Source organism: Lithobates pipiens, unplaced genomic scaffold (genome assembly GCF_037356315.1).
Source record: "Lithobates pipiens isolate NorthernLeopardFrog02 unplaced genomic scaffold, aLitPip1_a1.2 Scaffold_1, whole genome shotgun sequence".
Lineage (NCBI taxonomy): Eukaryota > Metazoa > Chordata > Amphibia > Anura > Ranidae > Lithobates > Lithobates pipiens.
This window is the reverse complement of record NW_027507685.1, coordinates 189,734,020-189,758,798: the sequence shown is the minus strand read 5'-3', so window position 1 is coordinate 189,758,798 and position 24,779 is coordinate 189,734,020. Positions and strand designations below refer to the sequence as shown.

General features: G+C 44.2%; 1 protein-coding gene across 2 annotated transcripts in view; it reads right to left on the bottom strand.

Annotated features, from left to right (window-relative positions):
- TMEM268 (transmembrane protein 268) overlaps window positions 1–24,779 on the bottom strand; it is a 133,237-nt gene that overhangs the window by 71,870 nt on the left and 36,588 nt on the right. The window contains exon 1 of one of the 2 annotated variants that reach the window (XM_077479045.1): window positions 947–1,171. The exons of the other annotated variant lie outside the window; for it this stretch is intronic. The gene's annotated coding sequence lies outside the window, so the exon portion shown is untranslated. Of the gene's footprint in view, window positions 1–946; window positions 1,172–24,779 lie in introns of those variants that run through there. 2 annotated transcript variants of the gene reach the window in all.

Genomic DNA, 24,779 nt, shown 5'->3' with positions numbered 1-24,779 from the left:
CAGGCAACGTTTTTCCAATCTTCTATTCTCCAATTTTGGTGATCCTGTACCAATTGTAGCCTCCGTTTTCGGTTAACTGACCGAAGTGGCACCCAGTGTGGTCTTCTGCTGCTGTAGCCCATGTGCTTCAAGGTTTGATGTGTTGTGTTGTGCTTTCAGAGATGGTATTCTGCATACCTTGGTTGTAACGATTTGGTTATTTGGAGTTGTTATTGCCTTTCTATCAGCTGGAGCCAGTCTGCCCATTCTCTTCTGACATCGACGTAGTATTTTCTTCCCACGTAACTGCCGCTCACTGGATATTTTCTATTCCCCCCCCCCCCCCCCCCCAGTCTCTGGAAACCTGAGAGATGGTTGTGGGTGAAAATCCCAGTAGAGTCGCCGTGTTTTTTTTTTTTTTTTTTTAAATACTCAAACCAGCCAATCTGGCACCAACAACCATGCTATGTTTAAAGTCGCTTTCTTCCCCATTCTGATGCTCGGTTTGAACTTCAGCAAGTCATCTTCACCACGTCTGGATGCCTAAATGCAATGAGTTGCTGCCATTTGATTGGCTGATTAGCAATTTGTGTTACCAAGCAATTGAAGGCAGTGTACCTAATAAAGTGGCCGGTGAGCGTATATACTGTATACACAATAAATCAATCTATGTATATAATTATATATGAAGTAAAATAAATGTATACATAGGTACACACACACAGTGTATATAAACAGATAATACTGTGTGTGTACCTCTATCTCACTGTATATCAGATAGATATATATAATATATGAGAGCTCTATTTAGTGGAAATTCCCCTCCATGTGATACAATGTTTCTATGTGAAGCCCCGCCCCCTGCTGCATTCTGCCCACTAATCCCCCCATTAGAAAGGTTGATCCCCCAGATACTGATAGAGAAGAGGGAGGAGAGTGACAGGGAAGAGGAGAGGTGGATATGAACCTGTTATGTCCAGGAGATCTCCACTGTCATCTATCCATGTGTGAGTCCATCCGTGTCTATGGAGAGAGTCCCTCAATGTTACATTGTATACATCATCAATCAGCGGACAGGAAGCACGGGGCGATCACTGATCTCTCTCTCTCTCTATATATATATATCTCATCTATCTATATACACGGCTCTGCGCTGCAACTCTTCCTCATTGCTTGATCCAAAGCTGTCAGCGCTGCAGCCTGGCCCCGCCCCTTTTGGTAAGAGGAGCGGCCGAGCCCCGCCCCTCTGCCATAGAAGAAGCAGGCCAGCACCGCCCCTCCGTCAGAGAAGCCCCAAGCCAGCCCCGCCCCCCTCCTCCGCCTGGTCACGCCCCTGCTTTTTAAGACCTTGCAGCCAGGCCCCGCCCATCACGAGGTGTCCTGGGCGCTCGGTGTATCTCTCGCTGGCGTCCTGCCAATCGCACTGGGCGCAGAGGATTCTGGGAGGCGGGGACACCGGCCAAGAAAGAAAATGCTGAATTGCTGCGCATTTTGTGCTGACAGATTTCATTGTGAATGAGGATCGTTCAGCAGCACCAGAACATTACATAGATATACAGCGCTGCACGGTATGCGGCCGTTTTATCACTGGAATGCAGGAGTTCTGTGTGATCCCAGTACAAGATAATGGGAGAGTCCCCAGTGATCCCAGTACAAGATAATGGGAGAGTCCCCAGTGATCCCAGTACAAGATAATGGGAGAGTCCCCAGTGATCCCAATACAAGATAATGGGAGAATCCGCAGTGATCCCAATACAAGATAATGGGAGAGTGCCCAGTGATCCCAGTACAAGATAATGGGAGAGTCCCCAGTGATCCCAGTACAGGATAATGGGAGAGTCCCCAGTGATCCCAGTACAAGATAATGGGAGAGTCCCCAGTGATCCCAGTACAAGATAATGGGAGAGTCCCCAGTGATCCCAATACAAGATAATGGGAGAATCCGCAGTGATCCCAATACAAGATAATGGGAGAGTGCCCAGTGACCCCAATACAAGATAATGGGAGAATCCGCAGTGATCCCAATACAGGATAATGGGAGAGTCCCCAGTGATCCCAATACAAGATAATGGGAGAGTCCCCAGTGATCCCAGTACATGATAATGGGAGAGTGCCCAGTGACCCCAATACAAGATAATGGGAGAGTCCCCAGTGATCCCAATACAAGATAATGGGAGAGTCCCCACTGATCCCAGTACATGATAATGGGAGAGTGCCCAGTGACCCCAATGCAAAATAATGGGAGAGTCCCATGTGATCCCAATACATAATGGGAGAGTCCCCAGTGATCCCAATACAAAATAATGGGAGAGTGCCCCATGACCCCAATACATAATGGGAGAGTCCCCAGTGACCCCAATACATAATGTTAGAGTCCCCAGTGATCTCAATACAAGATAATGGGAGAGGCCTGTGTGATCCCAATTAGGGATGGGCTTTATGTTCGACTCGACCATTGGCTGTTCGCCGAACAGCGAACAATTTTTATAAAAGTCTATGGGAGAAATCAAAAGTGCTAATTTTAAAGGCTTATATGCATGGTATTGTCATAAAAAAGTGTCTGGGGACCTGGGTCCTGCCCCAGGGGACATGCATCAATGCAAAAGAAAAGTTTTAAAAGCGGCCATTTTTACGGGAGCATTGATTTTAATGATGTTTAAAGTGAAACAATAAAAGTGCAATATTCCTTTAAATTTCATTACTGGGGGGTGTCTATAGTATAACTGTAAAGGGGCACAGGTTCCCTGTGTTTAGAACAGTCTGACCGCAAAATGACACTTCTAAAGGAAAAAGTCATTTAAAACTACTCACGGCTTTAATGAATGGTCGGTCCGACAATAAACATAAAAGTTCATTGATAAAAACGGCATGGAATTTCCCCACAGGGGAACCGCGAACCAAAATTTAAAAAAAAAAATGCGTGGGGGTCCACATAAATATACCAGGCCCTTCAGGTCTGGTATGGATTTTAAGGGGAACCCCGCACCAAAATTAAAAAAAAAAATGGCATGGGGTCCCCCCAAAAATCCATACCAGACCCTTATCCGAGCACACAACCTGGCAGGCCACAGGAAAAGAGTGGGAACAAGAGAGCGCCCCCCCCTTGAACTGTACCAGGCCACATGCCCTCAACATTGGGAGGGTGCTTTGGGGTAGTGGGCCCCCCAAAGCACCTTGTCCCTATGTTGATGGGCAGAAGGGCGTCATCCCCACAACCCTTGCCCGGTGGTTTTGGGGGTCTGCAGGCGGGGGGCTTATCGGAATCTGGAAGCCCCCTTTTAACAAGGAGACCCCCAGATCTCACCCCCCGTGTGAATTGGTAATGGGGTACAAATGTATCCCTACCATTTCACAAAAAGTGTCAAAAGGGTTAAAAAACACAAGAGACGTTTTTTGACAAGTCCTTTATTAATTTCCTCCTCTTTCAGCTTCTTCCATCTTTTTTATTCTGGTCTTCCTTTGGCGTTCTTCTTTTTCCTCCATCTTCTTTAGCTTCTTCATCTTCTTCTTCCGCTCTTCTCTCCCCGTATCTTGCTCCGGCTTCTTCTCCACGCCATCCGCATGATCCACTGAGGCGGATCGTGCAGACGGAGCCGGAGAAGAAGCCGGAGCAAGATGCGGGACGAGAAGAGCGGAGGATGAAGAAGAACACAGAAGGAAGACCAGAAGAAAGAAGATGGAAGAAGTGGAAAGAAGAAGAAATGAATAAAGAACTTGTCAAAAACGGTCTCTTGTTTTTTAACCCTTTTGACACTTATTTTTGTGAAATAGTAGAGGTACCAATTCACATGGTGGGGGGGATCTGGGGGTCCCCTTGTTAAAGGGGGCTTCCAGATTCCGATAAGCCCCCCGCCTGCAGACACCCACAACCACCGGGCAAGTGTTGTGGGGGATGAGGCCCTTCTCCCCATCAACATGGGGACATGGTGCTTTGGAGGGGGCCAATACCCCAAAGCACCCTCCCAATGTTGAGGGCATGTAGCCTGATACAGTTCAGGAGGGGGGGCTCTCTCGCCCTACCCTCTCTTTTCCTGCGGCCTGCCGGGTTGCGTGGTCGGATAAGGGTCTGGTATGGATTTTTGGGCGGACCCCATGCCATTTTTTAAAAAAAAATTGGCGCTGGGTTCCCCTTAAAATCCATACCAGACCTGAAGGGCCTGATATGGAATTTAGGGGGACCCCCACACATCTTTTTCTTTTTTAATTTTGGTACGGGGTTCCCCTGTGGGGAAACTCCATGCCGTTTTTTTCAATGAACTTTTATGTGTATTGTCGGACCGACCATTATAGCCACGAATAGTTTTAAATGACTTTTTTTGCTTTAGAAATGTCATTTTGTTGTCAGACTGTTCTAAACACGGGAAAAATGTGCCCCTTTACAGGCATACTATAGACACCCCCCAGGTATGAAATTTAAAGGAAAATTACACTTTTATTGTTTCACTTTAAGCATTATTAAAATCACTGCTCCCGGAAAAACTGCCGTTTTTAAAACTTTTTTTTACATGTCCCCTGGGTCAGGACCCAGATCCCCAAACACTTTTTGTTGCAATACCTGCATATAAGCCTTTAAAATTAGCACTTTTGATTATTCATGTTAGTGTCCCATAGAGTTAAACTGTGTTCACATGTCGAACAAATTTTTTGCCTGTTCGCATGTTCTGGATGAGAACCGAACAGGGGGTTGTTTGGCTCATCGCTAATCCCAAGATAATGGGAGAGTCCCCAGTGATCCCAATACAAGATAATGGGAGAGTCCCGTGTGATCCCAATAAAAGATAATGGAAGAGCCATATGTTGACCACTTATGAATGGGGTATATTACCTTTAATGACAACTAATGGAGTAGATTACCCTCCTAATGACCACTGATGAGGGAGTATAATACTCCTACTAACCACTAATGGAGTATATTACCATAGTTGCCAACATTGTAAAAAAAAAATTTTGGGACACTTTTTTGGCAGTAGGCGGAGTCATGGTATAATTAGGGGGCGGGGCATGCGTTTATAGGTGTGGCATAGGAAAAGGTAAAAAATGCGTCACGCGCAGCGCGCCGTGGTGAAAATGGGCGTGGTTTACGTAAATACTGGGTGTGGCTTACATGGGGTGTGGCTCAAAGGGGTGTGGTTAGAGTCTGAGATGAATGCAGGATGGAGAGGGAAAGGAGGGGGATGGAGAGAGGGAAAGGGGGGGAGAGAGAGGGAAAGGGGGGGAGAGGGAAAGGAGGGACAGCAGCCCCCCGATCCTGCACCACAATAGCAATATGTGTTTTCCAGAGTTTGACAATCAGCAGATAAAGATACTCCAAATACCTGGTGTTGGCGCTTCAATCATCCCGGCGCCATGATTGTTATGGTGTCAGGATGATTGAAGCGCATTATTTCTATTATTACATATTATTATATTATTATTATTATTATTAATATAAAATGAAATCATTCAACTCACCATAATGCAGAATCAGTGGGAGCCATGAGCGCGTCACTAGCCACGTTGCCTGCCACCAGATGCCATCAGGTGTCCCAAGCGGAGTCTGTCCTTACATCAGGTGCCCTATCAGAGGTACCTTCCTCACATCCGTGTCCATCAGCGGAGCCCCTCCTTACATCTGGTGCCCCTCTGACATCCACAGACCGCCCCCCCCACATCCTGCACAGACCTGCCCCCACATACTCCACAGACCTGCCCCCACATACTCCACAGACCGCCCCCGACATACCACTGGCCCGACATCCACAGACTAGCCCCCGCATCCACAGACTGGCCCCCCACATCCACAGACTGGCCCCCCACATCCACAGACTGGCCCCCGACATCCACAGACTGGCCCCCGACATCCACAGACTGGCCCCCGACATCCACAGACTGGCCCCCACATTCACAGACTGACCTTCACATTCACAGACTGGCCCCCGACATACCACTGGCTCCCACATACATTCACAGATTGGCCCCTGACATCCACATACCATGACTGTCACTGGCCCCCGACATCCGACTGGCCCCCGTCCCGACATCCACATTGACAGACTGGCCCCCGACATGCCGCCCTTGCCGCGTGCAGACATTTAGCTGTGGCGCCGCCCACCGCTCTTTACACTGACACAAACACACTGGCAGCGGGGGTGGCACCACAGGTGTAGACCAACTTCTGGTCTTCTCAAAAATGGCGGCCGGCAGCAAGAAAAATGGAAATTCTATTTCCTGGGACAAACCGAATTTCCCGGGACATTTCCCGGGACAAATGTCCTAATCCCGGGAATGTCCCGGGAAATTCGGGACAGTTGGCAACTATGTATTACTCTCCCAATGACCACTGAAGCAAGCACACTTTTTACTCCCATTGACCTCCAATCCTGGGGCATAATTTCTCTGATGTTGGCTATAGTCTGGCTCTTGAAGAGTCTGGGGTCAGGGAACTGACTCTTTATCTAAGGGGACCCTTGCTGTAAAGGGTGTGTCAAGGCAAATGACCCCCTGCGCTACCTGTGCAGACATTTGCTACTTACATTTTTGCATTGTCAAAAGCCCCTCCCCGCCTCCATATGATTCCTATCTCCCCCACAAGATTGTCAGTTTAACAAAGTGTTGCGCCTCCAGGTCTCTATTACTAGCTTTCAAAATGCAATATGCTGACGCTTGCTATAAAGCAGGGGGTCTCCAAACGTTCTAAACAAAGGACCAGTTTACTTTACTTCAGACTTTGAGGGGGCCAGACTGTGGTAAGTAGAAAATGTGACAGTATCAATGGGAGTAAACAGTTCCCCATCATTCAGGTCAGTGGGAAGAATAATGCCCCATCATTCGGGTCAGTGGGAAGAATAATGCCCCATCATTCGGGTCAGTGGGAAGAATAATGCCCCATCATTCGGGTCAGTGGGAAGAATAATGCCCCATCATTCGGGTCAGTGGGAAGAATAATGCCCCATCATTCGGGTCAGTGGGAAGAATAATGCCCCATCATTTGGGTCAGTAGGAAGAATAGTGCCCTATCATTGGTAATGGTGGAAAGAATAGTGCCCTGCCATTGATGTCAATGGGAGGAATAGTGCCCCAAGGGTCAGATAAATGCAAGCAGAGGGCCGCATCCAGCCCCTGGGCTGCAGTTTGGAGACCACTGCTATAGAGGTATTCACCCTACTACTCTAGCGATGGGTGAATCGGCCAAAATTTATTTTGCCTAAATATAGCAATCTTATCAAAATTTCACCAAACTCAATCTCTGGATGCAAATTGCAATGCTATCAATTGAGGAGACTTAATTGTGATGGATATTGGTGCTTGCCATTGGTAGGCAACCTATTGTCACCTAAATGGAATGGAAAGGTGTGCACAGCAGTGGGGGAACTTTGTCAACACACAAAAAAAAAAAAAAGAAGAATTTGTGAGGAGGGGGACTTTTATTGGATTTTGAGGGTGACGAGAAACATGTGCAAATCTTTTTTCCTTACAGATGGGGGATGCTTTCAAGCAGGGGTTCTCAACCTTACTGAGACCAGGGCCCAGAACATTCTTCTAAAACCTTCCATGCTCCACGACCATTAAACTCCCGATGCATACTTGCGATCAGGAACTTTCCAATCATGTGGCCGCTGTGACAGCAAATGACCCAAATCCTTGCCTCCCGGCATCTTGAAGATTTTAAGGGCCAGGAGGCAGTGTCGAGAACGGGTTATAGCTCTACGTGGTGTTATAGAAGCATACTCTGGCAGTGCATAGTTGGCTGTGAAATTGATATATATATTTTTTACAATCAGCTTTGCTTACAGACAGCAGCAAGACCATGATCAATTATTAATTGATTCATTTCACTTATAAAGAAGGCCTGTTTTTCTGGTTTAACTGTGAAATAATTTCACACTGACATTATTTCCCTGTGCTGTGTGTGGGCTGCTGCAATGAAATGACACTGACATGTTTCCAATCGTTTTTCTGATTACTGCGATCACCCTATTTAACCACTTCCCAACTAGAAGTAGACAACAATCAAAAAGGCAAATGTGGGCAAGAAATAGGCAATCATGACAATAAATGGATAACAAATGGTAGTCATGACAACACATGGAAAACAAATGGGCAATCATGACAATACATAGTCTGGTTGAAAAAAGATGCAAATTTATCTAGTTCAACCAATAAAAGGGGGAAAAAAAATACATACAATTCTATACCTACAGTTTCATAGTTTGTAAGGTTGAATAAAGACACCAGTCCATCCAGTTTAACCTGAGTGAGTGTCTACAATTGTCCCTATCCCTGTACATTGCACACTCACATTGGTTCCTACCCTCAAGGAGCCCACATTCCAAGGTCCCCATTCATATACTAGGGCCAATTTTTGGACAGAAGCCAATTAACCTACCTGTATGTCTTTGGAGTGTGGGAGGAAACCCATGCAGGCACAGGGAGAACATGCAAACTCCAGGCAGGTAGTGTCGTGGTTGAGGATTCGAACCAGCGACCCTTCTTACTGCTAGGTGAGAGTGCTAACCATTACACCACTGTGCTGCCCAGTTGATGCAGAGGGAGGCAAAAATAAACAGCAAAGCATGATCCAATTTGTTACAGCAGGGGAAAAAAATCCTTCCTGATCCCCCAGAAAGCAATTGTATTTTCCCCGGATCAACTTTACCTATAAATGTTAGTATCCAGTTACACTTGTGCTCATAAGTTTACATACCCTGGCAGAATGTATGATTTCTTGGCCATTTTTCAGAGAATATGAATGATAACACAAACATTTCTTTCACTCATGGTTAGGGTTTGGCTGAAGCCATTTATTATATCAATCAACTGTGTTTACTCTTTTTACATCATATTGACATCAGAAACTACTCAAATGACCCTGATCAAAAGTTTACATACCCTGGTGATTTTGGCCTGATAACATGCATCCAAGTCAACACAAATGGGTTTGAATGGCTATTAAAGGTAACCATCCGCACCTGTGATCTATTTGCTTGTAAATAGTGTGTGTGTATAAAAGGTCAATGCGTTTCTGGACTCCTGACAGACCCTTGCATCTTTCAGATATTTAAGATATCCAAGAAATTGAGAATGCCCATCAGCAGTGTTCAAACTCTAATCAAGAAGTGGAAAATGAGGGGTTCTGTTGAAACCAAACCTAGATCAGGTAGACCAACTAAAATTTCAACCACAACTGCCAGGAAAATTGTTTGGTTTGCAAAGAAAAACCCACAAATAACAGGGGAAATACAGGACTCTGAAAACATGGTGTGGCTGTTTCAAGATGCACAATAAGGAGGCACTTGAAGAAACATGGGCTGCATGGTCGAGTCACCAGTAGAATGCCATTACTATGCAAATGCCATAAAGTATTCCAATTACAATACACCAAACAGCACAGAGACAAGCCTCAACCCTTCTGGCACAAAGTCATTTGACCAAAATTGAGCTTTTTGGCCAGACCATAAATGCTACATTTGGAGAGGAGTCAACCAGGCCTATGATAAAACGTAAACGAAAAAACATAAGCCGCGCTTAAACAAAGAAAAATTTGACCAACTACTTATACAGTAGTATTAAGATATGCAGTATACAGGGTACAACAACCCTATATATATGTGTACGTAATGCAGAACACATACAGTATGTATTCTGCATTACGGGCTGAGCGGTACACTACTTATCACCTCGTGTTTGTGACGGGTTCCAGGAGAACGGGTCTGTCCGTGTGCGTCCGGCCGACGCCACGGACTTAAGGCATATTTTCTTTTACACATCTGTAAGTGCATTTTTATATTTTTTATCCCAAAATAAAAGGGTTTTATACTATTTTGAGTTTTATCTCCCTTTATGATTTTGATGCCCCTGCCTCTGAGTCCTTCCTTTGGACCTTGAGCCAAGTATACGGGAGCGAGCTTTTCTTCCCAAGAGTCTTTGAAGCAGCAAGGTCAGGAGGACATCGTGGAATCCCCTCCCCCGTGGCTGAAAGTGGTGCACAATTTCATAGAGCTCCGTGTGACCCTCTGTAGTGGGGGGTCATATCCGTCTGGTAAGCAGCAAATCTCAACGTATGTTGGTGGTGGACTGAACACGATTTTTCTCAGTTTGGATTACATGAACATTATGTTTTATTTTTAGAGGTTTTTTATTCACAGCCTTACGTCAATCATTTTTGGCGTTCTACACACGGACTTATTGTTTATACACTGGGTGTTGATGCTTCATATATTTCTCGCATTTATAAGTTATGTTATGTATTCTTATTATATGTAGTGAATCACAGTAGTGAGATTTTGGATTTGGAACATTAATACATATGTGTTCTGCATTACGTACACATATATATAGGGTTGTTGTACCCTGTATAGTGCATATCTTAATACTACTGTATAAGTAGTTGGTCACATTTTTCTTTGTTTAAGCGTGGCTTATGTTTTTTCGTTTACCTATTTTGCTTGTATGTGATACAGTGAAGCCGCAGCTGAACATCTTTCGATACTTTTTATTATTTAAGAAATTCACAATTATTTCACACACTTCACAATTTTTTACCTTAGCGCAGTTTGTTTCCCCTTTTTTTCTATGATAAAACGTACACCATTCCTACTGTGAAACATGGAGGTGGATCGCTGATGTTTTGGGGATATGTGAGCTACAAAAGGCACAGGAAATTTGGTCATGTTATCAAAAAATATTGGAGGAACATTTGCATTCATCAGCTAGGAAGCTGTGCATGGGACGTACTTGGGCATTCCAGCATGACAATGATTCAGAACACAAGGCCAAGGTGACCTGTCATATTGGCTACAGCAGAATAAAGTGAAGGTTCTGGAGTGGCCATCTCAGTCTCCTGACCTCAAAATCATTGAGCCACTCTGGGGAGATCTCAAACTTGCAGTTCATGCATGACAGCCCAAGAATTTCCAGGAACTGGAGGATTTTTGCCAAGAGGAGTGGGCAGCTTTACCATTTGAGAAGATAAAGCGCCTCATCCACAAAAGACTTCAAGCTGTCATTGATGTTAAAAGGGAAAATACATGGTATTAAAAACTGGGGTATGTAAAATTTTAATCAGGGAAATATGTGTAGTTTCTGTTGTCATTATGAGTCAAATAGAGTAAACACAATTGACTGATAATAAATGGCTTCTGCCAAACACTGAGTGCAAGAAAAGTTTTTTTGTTTTATCATTCATATTCTCTGAAAAATGGTCAAGAAATCATACATTCTGCCAGGGTATGTAAAATTATGAGCACAACTGTATATTATGTACATTAAGGAAAGAATCCAGGCCTTACATGAGTAACAAATGGGCAATTGTGACAACGTGCAGCTGATAAATAGGCAACCATTGCAATACATTGTTTTTGTTAAAAAAGCGAATAACTCACATTGCACACACTTAAAAAAACTTCTTTAGGCCCGAAGATTAGTTAAACCCCACTTCTCAAACATTATACATTTTATCCACTTTAGCCCCGGACCAATTTTCAGCCTAAGGACCAGAGGTCTTTTTACAATTTTGCACTGCACTGCTTTAACTGGTAATTGCGCGGTCATGCAATGTTGTACCCAAACGAAATTTGCGTCCTTTTCTTCCCACAAATAGAGCTTTCTTTTGATGGTATTTGATTGCCTCTGCGATTTTTATTTTTTGCGATATAAATGGAAAAAGACCGAAAATTTTGAGAGAAAAATATATTTTCTACTTTTTGTTATAAGAAAAATCGAATAAACTCAATTTCAGTCATACATTTAGGGCAAAATTTATTCAGCCACATGTCTTTAGTAAAAAAAATGTCAATAAGCGTATATTTATTGGTTTGCGCAAAAGTTATAGCGTCTACAAACTAGAGTACATTTTCTGGAATTTACACAGCTTTTAATTTATGATTGCCTATCTCATTTCTTGAGGTGCTAAAATGGCAGGGCAGTACAAACCCCCCCCCCCCAAATGACCCAATTTTGGAAAGTAGACACCCCAAGGAAATTGCTGACGGGCATGTTGAGCCCACTGAATATTTATTTATTTTTTTTGTCCCAAGTGATTGAATAATGACAAAAAAAAAAAAAAAAAGTTTCCAAAAAATTGTCACTAAATGATATATTGCTCACACATGCCATAGTTATATGTGGAATTTCACCCCAAAATATATTCTGCTGCTTCTCCTGAGTACGGGAATACCACATATGTGGGACTTTTTGGGAGTCTAGCCTCGTACGGCACCCCGAAATCCAATCACTGCCTTCAGGATTTCTAAGGGTGCAAATTTTTGATTTCACTCCTCACTACCCAACACACTTTCGAAGGCCCTAAAATGCCAAAATAACACAAACCCCCCCAAATGACCCCATTTTGGAAAGTAGACACCCCAAGAAAATTGCAGAGGGGCATGTTGAGCCCATTGAATTTTTTTTTTTGTCCCAAGTGATTGAATAATGACACAAAAAAAAAAAAGTTTACAAAAAGTTGTCACTAAATGATATATTGCTCACACATGCCATAGTTATATGTGGAATTGCACCCCAAAATATATTCTGCTGCTTCTTCTAAGTACGGGGATACCACATATGTGGGATTTTTTGGGAGTCTAGCTGCGTACGGCACCCCGAAAACCAATCACTGCCTTCAGGGTTTCTAAGGGTGCAAATTTTTTATTTCACTCCTCACTACCTATCACAGTTTCGAAGGCCATAAAATGCCAAAATAACACAAAACCCCCCCAAATGACCCCATTTTGGAACGTAGACACCCCAAGCTATTTACTGAGAGGCATGTTGAGTCCATGAAATATTTTATATTTTGCCACAAGTTGCAGGAATATTACAATTTTTTTTTTTTGCACAAAGTTGTCACTAAATGATATATTGCTCACACATGCTTTGGGCATAAGTCAAATTACACCCCAAAATAAATTCTGCTGCTTCTCCCGAGTACGGGGATACTACATATGGGGGACTTTTTGGGAGCCTAGCCACATACAGGACCCCGAAAACCAAGCACTGCCTTCCGGATTTAAATATAAAACGCTACCAAAAAAAACTGTTAGCGTTCGCAGGGATCAGGCCTGACTCTGCGATCGCTGCAGTTATGTGTTTAGTGTTTTGTAAGTGACAGCGATCGATCGATACTGCACTTGGGTGGGCTGGGCGGAGGGACAAAACGCAGGTGCTAGCAGGTATCTGGGCTGATCCCGCTAACAATGCGTTTTTTTGGAACCCTAAACTGCTGGGGACGCTAGTATAGATCTGATCAGATCAGATATTGATCTGTTCAGATACTATACCACTACGGGAGGTGTATGCTTTGCGCGTGGGTGTTAGCGGTACTGGCACTAGCCTAGCGCTGCCGGGGGCGACTCAGACCCTGACCCTAAAACCTAATTGATATTACCTGCCGGGTGATCAGGGGGTTAAACCTTTATTGGGTAATAAATGGTGGGTGCCCTGATGCTATAAAAAGCAAACTAACTAACCAGAGTCACCCGTAACACTTATACGGTGATCACTGGTGAAAGAGTTAACTAGGGGCAATCAGGGGGTTCAAATTTTTATTAGGTAGTATATGGGGGTCCCTGGCGCTATATAAAAACCTCACGGGGAACCTAAATAACTAACTGGCTAACCAGCGTCACCAGTGACACTTATACTGTGATCGCTGGTGAAAGGGTTAACTAGAGGCTCAGGGGGTTAAAACCGTTATTGGGTAGTTTATGGGGGTACCTAGCGCTATAAAAACCTGGCAGTGATCGGGGGGTGATCGGAGGTGGGTTTGTGTGCCTGTGTGTTAGTTAGTGTCAGTGTAGTGTGTGGTGCCGACTTACTGTGTCCTCTCCTCGTAGTCCGGTCAATAAGACCGCCCCGAGGAGAATGAGATCACTTCCTCACAATACACAGTGGGAGGAAGCTTCTCATTCGCCAGGAGAGATCGAGAGGGGATGGGCAGAAACGGCCATCCCCTCATCCCGGGTCGCTCCTGAAGCGAACCGGACCGCCGCATCCAGCGGGAGGGGGTCCGATCGGACCCCCCACCCGCTGGAAGGCAAGCACTTACATGTACGTGCTTGTGCCTGTACATGCCATTGTAATGACGTACAATGGCATGCGGCGGTCGTTAAGTGGTTATGAAAGCAGACACCCTAGGATGGTATAGTGGTAGTCCCATTTTTTTCATGCTACTCAAAATTTGTACAACAGATTATCAAGTGCAAAATTTGAGTAAAAAATATATTTAACATCTTTCAGATCGGACCATTTTGCTGGCTTAAGACCAGACCACTTTTTGCGATACGGCACTGTGTTACTTTAACTGACAATTGCGCGGTCATGCAACGTGGCTCCCAAACAAAATTGACGTCCTTTTTTTCCCACAAATAGAGCTTTCTTTTGGTGGTATTTGATCACCCCTGTGGTTTTTATTTTTTGCACTATAAACAAAAATAGAGCGCCAATTTTGAAAAAAAACGCATCATTTTTTACTGTTTGTTATAATAAATATCCCACAAAAATATATATAACAAAAATTTTTTCCCTCAGTTTAGGCCGATATGTATTCTTCTACATATTTTTGATAAAAAAATCGCAATAAGCGTTTATTGATTGGTTTGCGCAAAAGTTATAGCGTTTACAAAATAGGGGATAGTTTTATGGCATTTTTATTAATATTTTTTTTTTACTAGTAATGGCGGCGATCAGCAATTTTTTTTTATTTTTATTTTATTGTGGCGGACACATTGGACATTTTTGACACATTTTTGGGACCATTGTCATTTATACAGCAATCAATGCTATACAAATGCATTGATTCCTGTGTAAATGACACTGGCAGTGAAGGGGTTAACCAGGGGGTGGCAGTTTAGGGGTTAAGTGTTCCTAGGGGCGTGTTACTAACTGTGGGGGGCTGGGCTTTGTGTTAGTGAACACTGATCTCTGCTCCAATCACATGGAGCAGAGATCAGCGTCACTTGTTGCTAGGCACAACGGGGAGATGCTCTTTACAACAGCATCTCCCTGTTCAGCCGCTCCGTGAGAGAAACCGGACTCACGGGGGTCCCGACCAGCACACGAGCGTGCCGCCAGCGGCGCACACACGATGGCAGGACGGCATTTAAAAATGGACGTACCTGAACGCCAATATGCCTGCCCATGCCAGTCTGCCGACATACATCGCCGTGCGCCGGTCGGGAACTGGTTAAGTACATTTAAGGGCACACAAACACTGAAAAACAAGACATTGTATGCAGGGCCAGATTAAGAACATCGTGGGCCTGGTGCTGAGGATTTTGGTGGGGCCTTTTAAACAATAAATAAATAAAAATGCAAACAATTTTTTGTTATAACAAATTAAATTAAAGAGAGAGAGGGAGGATGAGAGAGAGAAAGAGAGAAAGAGGATGAAAGAGGTGGGAGGGAGGATGAGAGAGAGAGGGGGGGGGGGTGAGAGAAAGAGGATGCACGTGAGCATGTGTAGGAATGACATCAACGCAGCCTGGCCAAAGCAAGGCACAGAACCCAGAAGGAAGACCGGGTGAAGATGGAAGTGCCCGGGCCCCGCCGGATTGATCACAGCACAGCACTGGAGGGCTCAGTCTGACAATTTAAGTGTACCCTAATGTGCTAATATGTTGGGCATACTTGTACATTATGGCATAACCTACCCCAGGGCCTCTAAAAAGTGGTAATGTTAGAAAAGTTTACTACCGCTTTAATATCACAGGAGCCTCTCATGGGGCCCCCTACTGACCCTGTGGCCCTTGGGCAGTGCATAGTTGTCAACATTTCAAAAATATTTTCAGGGATGCTTTTTTTTTTACAAGTGCTATATTTAGAGTAGCTGACATCCCCTATGTTCCTCTATACATCACAATAGTAATTACAAAATTAAATAAGTACTAATAATGGGGCAGAACAAATATGAGGACTGTGAGATTCCCTTTAGTTGGACTGACAAAAGTGCCCATTCTAGAGCTGGTAACATTGAGGATATTCAGTATAATTTTAAAGAACAGTTTTTGTGGGTAAGAGGCATAGGGGAGGAGTATGGATGGTATAAAAGTGGGAAGTATGTGCAGGTGAGGGAGAGGAATGTGGAGGGTCTAACAGTGGGCACTATGTACATGAGAGGAGTGCAGAGGGTATGGCAGAAGGCACTATGTACAGGAGAGGAGTGTGAAGGGTATGGCAGTGGGCAGTATGCACAGCAGAGGAGTGTAGAGGGTATGACATTGGGCACTATGTATAAGAGAAGAGTGTGGAGGGTATGACAGTGAGCAATATGTACAGGAGTGTGGAGGGTATGACAGTGGGCACTATGTATGGGAAAGAAGTGTGGAGAGTATGACAGTGAGTAGTATGTACAGGAGAGGAGTGTGGAGGGTATGACAGTTGCACTATGTATAGGAGAGAAGTGTGGAGGGTATGACAGTGGGCACTATGTATAGGAGAGGAGTATGGAGGGTATGACAGTGAGTAGTATGTACAGGAGAGGAGTGTGGAGGGTATGACAGTTGCACTATGTATAGGAGAGAAGTGTGGAGGGTATGACAGTGGGCACTATGTGTAGGAGAGAAATGTGGAGGTTATAACAGTGGGCACTATGTATAGGAGAGGAGTATGGAGGGTATGACAGTGAGTAGTATGTACAGGAGAGGAGTGTGGATGGTATGACGGTGGGCACTATGTACAGGAGAGAAGTGTTTGACAGCGGGCACTATGTACAAGAAAGGAGGAGTGTGTAGGATATGACAGCAGGCGTTATGTATAGGAGAGAAGTGTGGAGGGTATGACAGTGAGCAGTATGTACAGGAGAGAAGTGTGGAGAGTATGACAGTGGGCACTATGTATAGGAGAGAAGTGTGGAGAGTATGACAGTGGGCACTATGTATAGGAGAGGAGGATGAAGTAATCTGGGAAGGAAAAATGTAAAGGTTTGTGGAAGGATGTTTAGGGACTGCGTAGTGGTTAAGCGGGCCATACATGGATTGAAATTACACCAATTAAGCAGAGACCAGCCATAGTCGATCTATGTATGGGCTAGCTGGTTTTACACAAGTCAACCTATTAAGCGACTTGAGTACAGCCAGCCTGTCAGGTTTTCCCCAAAACAATCAGTGCTGCCAGCTATAGTTAGCAACACTAATCATTGTATTCACTGGCAGAACACAATAACACTGCGGGAGTGATTGCCTCATTCACAGGTCAGCAGGCGAGAGGGTGTGTGGGGACAGGTTGGGGAGAGATACTAGTCAGTCCCTGGCTAGGCACTGGTTAGTATCAGAGCCAGATACACACAGGTTACATACACCACGATCGTTAGAGCGAGAGCTATAATTCTAGCCCTAGACCTCCTCTGTAACTCTAAACATATAACCTGTAAAAAAATTTAAAGCATTGCTTAGTACACAACAAAAAATCTTGTTTTTTTTATGAATGAAACAGTTTCTTTCCAAAAAAAAGTTAGAAAAATTGCTGCGCAAATATCGTGTAACATAAAAAGTTGCAAAGACCACCATTTTATTCCATAGGGTGTCTGCTAAAACAATATATAATGCTTGAGGGTTCTGAGTAATTTTCTAGCATAAAAAAATTATGATTTTTACATGTAGGAGAGAAGTCTCAGAATGGGCCTGGTTGCCAAGGGGTTAATTATCATAAGTAATATACAAATAATTATTATAAGCTCTGTGAGTTCATCCTCTCAGTCTGCTGAGTGTTCCAGCTTATATTTATACTGCCGCTCTGTATGTAGCTTCTGACAGGCTGCGCAAGGAGCCCTGTATCTCCGGGACCATAGATGATAGCAGCCCCATATTTTAACCAGTGCTGGAGTGGGTCTTTAGCTACCTACCCCCCAAATGGGGTCTCTGTGACTCCTGATCACCGAGCTACAGTCCTTGAAGTCGATCTTTTTTTTTTTTTTTGGCAAATGGGCCTATCTTGAGAAAGGGGCCTGGAGCTGCAGCTCCAATAGCCCCTATGTAAATCCGGCCCTGATTATATGACATATAGGACAAAAATTCCCAATGTGATATAATATTTTTAAAATAGGTCTCTTTAATAAGATATCAGGGTCTTTTAGTAAAATTGTAATGGGACCCTCATAGCAACCACTCTGTAACAACCGGAAGAGCAGCAGTGCAGAGAATTCACTTGTAATCTTAATCTTCCAGCAAGTTAGGCAGTAGCTCAGATGCAGTCTGCCTCATTGCCTGATTGGAGGACATCCAGCATCATCCAACTCTTTCCTCTGCATCCTTACTGTTCTTGACACGGCCGTTTCAGTCATTTCTTGGGGCAGTCTGTGTGCAAATACAGCCAGCCTTGGAAGCCTTACATCTTCATACTGCTATCTACCCATCAAGGCAATTTGATATTTTCATATCTCCTCCCAAGAGTCAGCCCTCAACTCCAACCCTCCTCCCATCCTGTTGGTGTATAGCGTTTTCTTTTGTTGCAAAAAACTGTCCAGCACTGCCTCCCCTAGGTGACCAACGTGCACGCCGCCTGTCTGGTGAGGGACAGAGTGGAGGCCATGCATGAGAGGATCTCAGTGGGACAACGTTGGATCCGCCGGATGGGTGAGTATCTAAAAAGTACCGATCCAAGGAGGAGATCCATTTTAAGTAAGCTATGTTCAGCACTCTTCTAGCCCATCCCACCAGCACTGATCTCTCTGCATTGCATAGAGCAGGTTGAATGGTGACCCCACAAAGAAATATAGAATGTCATTGATCTCCTTGGTTAATGATGGGGTCAGTTTAGGTATTTTTGAGAAGAAATTGGCAGCAAATGTGATTCCTAATCATCCTATAGCACCTATTTTCCACGATTTGCCCAAAACTCATAAGGGACTTGATCCATTATTGCCTATTTCTGATAACGGATCCCTAAACGAGAAACTGGGCCAGTAGTTGGATGGTGTATTACAACATGTTACAAGTTACATAGTAGGTGAGGTTGAAAAGACACAGGTCCAGCCTATGTGTGTGATTATATGTCAGTATTACATTGTAATTCTAATAGTTTTTTGAAATTCCACATCCTTGCCGCTCTTATAGTAAAGAACCCTCTATGCAGTTTAAGATTAAACCTCTTATCTTCTTATTTTAATGAGTGGCCATGTGTCTTATTAAACTCATTTATGCAAAAAAGCATTTATAAATTGAAATCATATCCCCTCTCAAGCGTCTCTAAGTTAAGTGCTCACAACCTTTCTTCTTAACTAATATCCTCCAGACCCTTGATTCATTTTGTTGCCCTTCTTTGTACTCGCTCCATATCCAGTACATCCTTCTTGGGGACTGGTGCCCAGAACTGGACAGCACACTCCAGGTGAGGCCGGACCAAAGTCTTGTAGAGCAGTTGAATTATCGTTTTATCTCTGGAGTTAATCCCTTTTTAATGCATGCCAATATTCTGTTTGCTTTGTTAGCAGCAGCTTGGCATTGCATGTCATTGATGAGCCTATCATCTACTAGGACCCCCAGGTCCTTTTCCATCCTAGACTCCACAGAGGATCACCCCCCAGTGAGTAGATTGCATTAATATTTTTGCCACCCAAATTCATTTTTTTACATTTTTCTATATTAACCTAATTTTCCTTGTAGTTGCCCACCCTATTACAGGCAGTCCTCGGGTTACAAACAAGATAGGGTGTGTAGGTTTGTTCTTTAAGTTGAATCTGTTTGTAAGTCAGAACAGGTACATTTTTTAAGTGTAGTTCCAGCAAAAGAACAATTTTTAAGCTTTTTGGATAGCATAGGGAAGGGTTAACACCCCTGTAATGTTTGTTTTGCTATCTGTCGCCCTGTTCAGAAAATTTCACCTCACTTTCTGTCCCTATGACAATTTGATTTTGAAAAATTTGGGTTGTTATGGAAACAAGCCTTGGTGATAAAGCACCAGTAGAGATACCCTTTCCCCCATAATAACTCTTACAGGAGAGAATTCGCCTTCCTAGGGGTAGATTTCCTCGCACTTCCTGTTTTCTCCCTCCGTTTGTAAGTAGGAGTCATTTGTAAGTCGGATGTTTGTAACTAGGGGTCCGCCTGTAATTTGTTCAGATCTTCTTGCAAGGTTTCCACATCCTGCAGAGAAGTTATTGCCCTGCGTAGCTTAGTGTGATCCACAAATACAAAGACTTACTACAAAGGCAACTATAGATGTGGGGCGGCCGGGTGTTCATGCTGCACACATATCATCAAGGGTGATGTAGTGTGTTCTTTCTCTAATGGGAAGGAACATAGGTTGACATCTTTTTACAACTGCAACACCAGGTATGTGGTATATGTTGTTACATGCACTATTTGCAAAGTCCAATATATTGGACGTACCACTAGGCAACTGGCTCGTTTACACTGAGCGGATCAGTTCGGTATGGTACGCTATTTTGAGTGTTTCCATTATGAAAGCAGCCTATACAACCAAACCATACCGCACCATTCATGGTCCTGCTTCAGATGTGGGGCCATAGAAAATGGTACGGTTAGGGCGGAGCTACTGGCATCACGCGATACATTCCACTGATTGACGGACAGAAAAAGGGCCAATGCTCACGTCAAAGGCATTTTTTATCTAAACCCCATATGGCCCCTGGCGGTCCGACTTGCAGTGGAAACGCTCACCTGAATAGGCCGGACCATTCTAACCCTTCCAAACTGTACCGACCCGAACCGTTCCGCTCAGTGGAAACGAAGCATTAGAGACAGATTACAAGAACCCCTTTACAGTATCGAAAAAAAAACATTCAACAAATGTCGTTAGACATTTTAATCAATACCATGAAGATCAAGCTTCAGTGGTAGGGGGTACAAATCCTATTAAAAATTCTTCCACCTAAGAGAAGGGGGGGGGGGGGTGTTTTTAAACTCCTTAGGGAGGTTTTTTGGATATTTCAGATTTCAGATTAAAACTCGTATCCATGCGGCATGAATTTCTAATAGGATATTAAATACTATTATGATTAATCATGTCCATACTCTATTTTTATCTATTTTTTGATATCTACTTTGGTCTTTCTATGATTTCCCCTCTTCTTATCGCTTTATTTATGGTTAAGGTTGAGTTTCTCTATACATTCGGCTTTGAAGGGCGATTTATGTTGGGAGGTTTTTCGTATCACAACAATATTGAACTGAAGTTGGTTGGTATCACTGCATTGGTTTTCATCCTTATCCCATACACTACACTGGAAATCTTTGCTGTTGATTATATATAAACAGCGTTTTTTTTTCCTTCCATTTGATCTATGGGAATGTGAACTCTCTCTCTCTCTCTCTCTCTCTCTCTCTCTCTCTCTCCCTCTCTCCCTCTCTCCCTCTCTCCCTCTCTCCCTCTCTCCCTCTCTCCCTCTCTCTCTCTCTCTCTCTCTCTCTCTCTCTCTCTCTCTCTCTCTCTCTCTCTCTCTCTCTCTCTCTCTCTCTCTCTCTCTCTCTCTCTCTCTCTCTCTCTCCCCCCCCCCCCCCCTTAAAAATAGTTTTTACTTTACTTTCCATTTGTTACTTCCTTTGTTTTTTTTTAGCATTCAATAAATGTTTTTAAGGCTGCATGTACATGGGACGTTTTTACAAGCTCTCCTGAACGATTTAACTTTTTTTTTTTTTTTTTAATTCGTTTTTATTGAAGAAAATTTTACATACAGAAATGAGTATAACAAATACAAGGATCACAAAAAGAAATTTGTGAACTTCCAAACAATTGTGACTGATGTCACCTTTAGAAATAAGCATAAATGCGTATTGAAAATAATACAATGTAGAGAAAGATATTAGTCTTACTTATATAGAGTTGAAAGCACAAGAAGTAGGTGGAAGATGGAAAGGAAAGGAAGAAAAGAAAAGGGAAGTAGTGAGAGAAACGAAAACAGTAATCTGGTGGATGGACACCGAGAGGAGAGATGCTGACTATTGCCCTAGAATACAGCAAACAGTTAAAATTACATACTTATAATCGTAACCATTAACAAGTAAAGACATCTATTCACTCATTGAACTGATTTAGACCAGTCAACCCAGACTTTCCATTGGTCGTCAAAACTTATTTTGTTCCCCCTCCTACCAGCCAGTAATGATTCGTAAATGTAGTTTTGTCTGGTAATGCTAAGCACCTCTGACAGGTTGGGGGTTCTGTTGGATTTCCAATTTCTGGTAATCGATAGTCTAGCCGCTAGTAGTATGTGCGTGACGACAGAGCGGCAGCAAGGGGGGAAGTGTTCGATACCCAGATTCAAAACTGCTAACGCAGGATTTAGTGGAGTCAGAATCCATGTAACACTGGAAATACAGCGGAATACACTGCCCCAGAAACTGGAGAGATGCCTGCAGAACCAGAACATGTGCGAAATGTTGCCTATTTCCCCACAGCCTCTCCAGCACAGGGGGGAATTAGCTGGTGAGGATTTTGCCAAGAGGTACGGCATCAGGTACCACCTCAAGGCTATTTTTTGGGCAAGCTCCCAGTGATTCACGCATCTAGATGCTTTGTAAATCGTTTGAAATGCTTTCTGCCACTCACATGGAGCAAAGCTTTTATTGAAGTCTGATGACCATTTAGTGAAAGGCCGTGAGTTGGTGAACAGGAGTTTATTTTGGAAAGTGGAATAAAAAAGGGATATACCTTTTGTAGAGGAGGGGGTTTTCGTGTAGAATTGCCACAGAGTGGTCAGTATAGAAATGTGGGGGTACCCTAATGTTTTGAGGAGGTGCGAAGTTTGCAGAAACCGGTAAAGGTCTGTAGGGAGCAGATTAAATTCCTCTCTAAGTGATACAAATGCTTTAAGGGAATTATCCCGATACAGGTCCTCGATGTAGGAAATGCCTCTTGCCTTCCAAGTCGAGTAATCTGTATTGGGGATCATGTGAGACAGTAGCTCTATAGGGACAGGGAGTTCTGTGACTTCAGAAGATGTAGTAGATAGTCTATGTAAATCTCGCCAAGCAAGCAAAGAAGCCTGAAGGGTAGGAGCAAGCTGGTGTAGGGGGAAAGGCTTCCAAGTATCTAGCAGTAGGAGCATACGCAGATCGGTAGTTGGACTGAGGGCCCGTTCCATGTCGCACCAGAGTATGTCGGGCGAAGGGGAGACCCAATGTTTAAGCGCTGTGAGCACGGCTGCCCTACAGTAGTCCTTAAGGTCAATCAAGCCGATTCCACCCACCGATCTGTGTTTAATTAGAAGGGGTCTAGAGCACCTAGGTCTCCTGCCCCCCCAGATGTATTTCCTAAGAATACTGTTTAGCGCTTTCAGATGTGTATTTTTGAGAGGAATGGGTAATGTACGAAACACGTACAGAATTTGAGGGAGCAGGAGCATTTTAAAAGATGCCAGTCTACCAGACCAGGTGAGTTCTGTCTTGGCCATTCTCTTTGCGTCATTTTCAATTTTGGCTACTAGGGGGGGTATAGTTGGCATCTGCTAAATTAAGGGGGTCCGGCGTTAGTTGTAAGCCAAGATAAGGAATACTTGACTCTGTCCATGCATAGGGGAAGCTGTTCTGGAGACTGATTTGGAGTTGAGGTGGTAAATTAAGGCCTAGGATAAGGGATTTTGAGAAGTTTACTTTGTAATAGGATATGCAACTAAAATCCTGAAGGATAGAGTGTGCGTGTGGGAGGAAAGAACGTGGGGAGGACAGGAAAAGGATAATATCGTCTGCGAAAAGACTAATGATGTGGGATTTGTCAAGAAACCTAAAACCGTGGATGCCAGGATGTGTTCTAATTTTTTCAGCAAGGGGTTCTATGAGAAGGTTGAAAATGGAGGGGGACAAGGGGCAGCCTTGCCTAGTTCCGTTAGAGATAGGGAAAGGAGTAGAGAGTATGTTGGAAGTGTAGACCTGGGCACAGGGGGAGGAGTACAAAGCCAGGATTGCCGACAGAATAGGGCCTGAGAACCCAAATCTGCTAAGAGTCTGGGACATATATCCCCAATGTATCCTGTCGAATGCCTTCTCCGCGTCCAAGGACAACAGCAGAGAAGGCATCCGACAGGAGCGTGCATAGTGTAAGATATTAACGACCCTTCTGGTAGCGTCCGATGCCTGCCTTCCCTTCGTAAACCCGGTTTGTTCCGGCTTAATCAAAGATGGCAGGATCGGGAGAAGTCTATGGGACAAAATTTTAGCAAATAATTTCACATCAGTATTTAATAGGGAAATAGGTCTGAAATTAGCTGGAGTAGTGGGGTCCTTCCCAGGTTTTGGGATGGTGATTATAAACGCTTTAAGCATTTCAGGGGGGAATGAGGCAGAGGACACTGCAGCAGAGTAAACCTCCCCTAGAGCTGGGGAAAGAATTTGGGAGAAGGACTTATAGTAGCTGTTCGGTAGGCCATCAGGGCCTGGGGATTTGCAGTTTGGGAGAGCTTTGATAACTCGTCGGATCTCAGGTTCCGTGAAGGGCGAATTTAGGGTCTCTAATTGATCTGTTGTCAGGGAGGGAAGGGTAAGGTCGGTAAAGAATTTTTGGATGTCTTGATCAGTAGGTTGCGGAGTGGAAGGATCAGGGCTCGAGTGCTGCGGGAACGCATGGGAACGGCGTTCCCGTACTATTTCCACAGCGGGAACGCCGTTCCCATTAGCTGTCTGAGCAGGGCCGGCTGAGGCTATGCAGCGCGTAGTCCGCGCCGCTCCTCAGCCGCCGAGTGACTGGTTGCTAGGCAGAGGCCGCTCCGCATCTAGCAACCGGTCACATGACTTCGGCGTGGGCACGCACTGGCACGAGCCCGTCAGTGTGACACACGCTGCGCGCCGGACTGTCCTCCCGCTCCCCTCTACCCAGTGCCTCCTGGGGAAACAGCCGCTGCAGTGCACTTTGAGTTTACTGAGAGAACAGAAGTT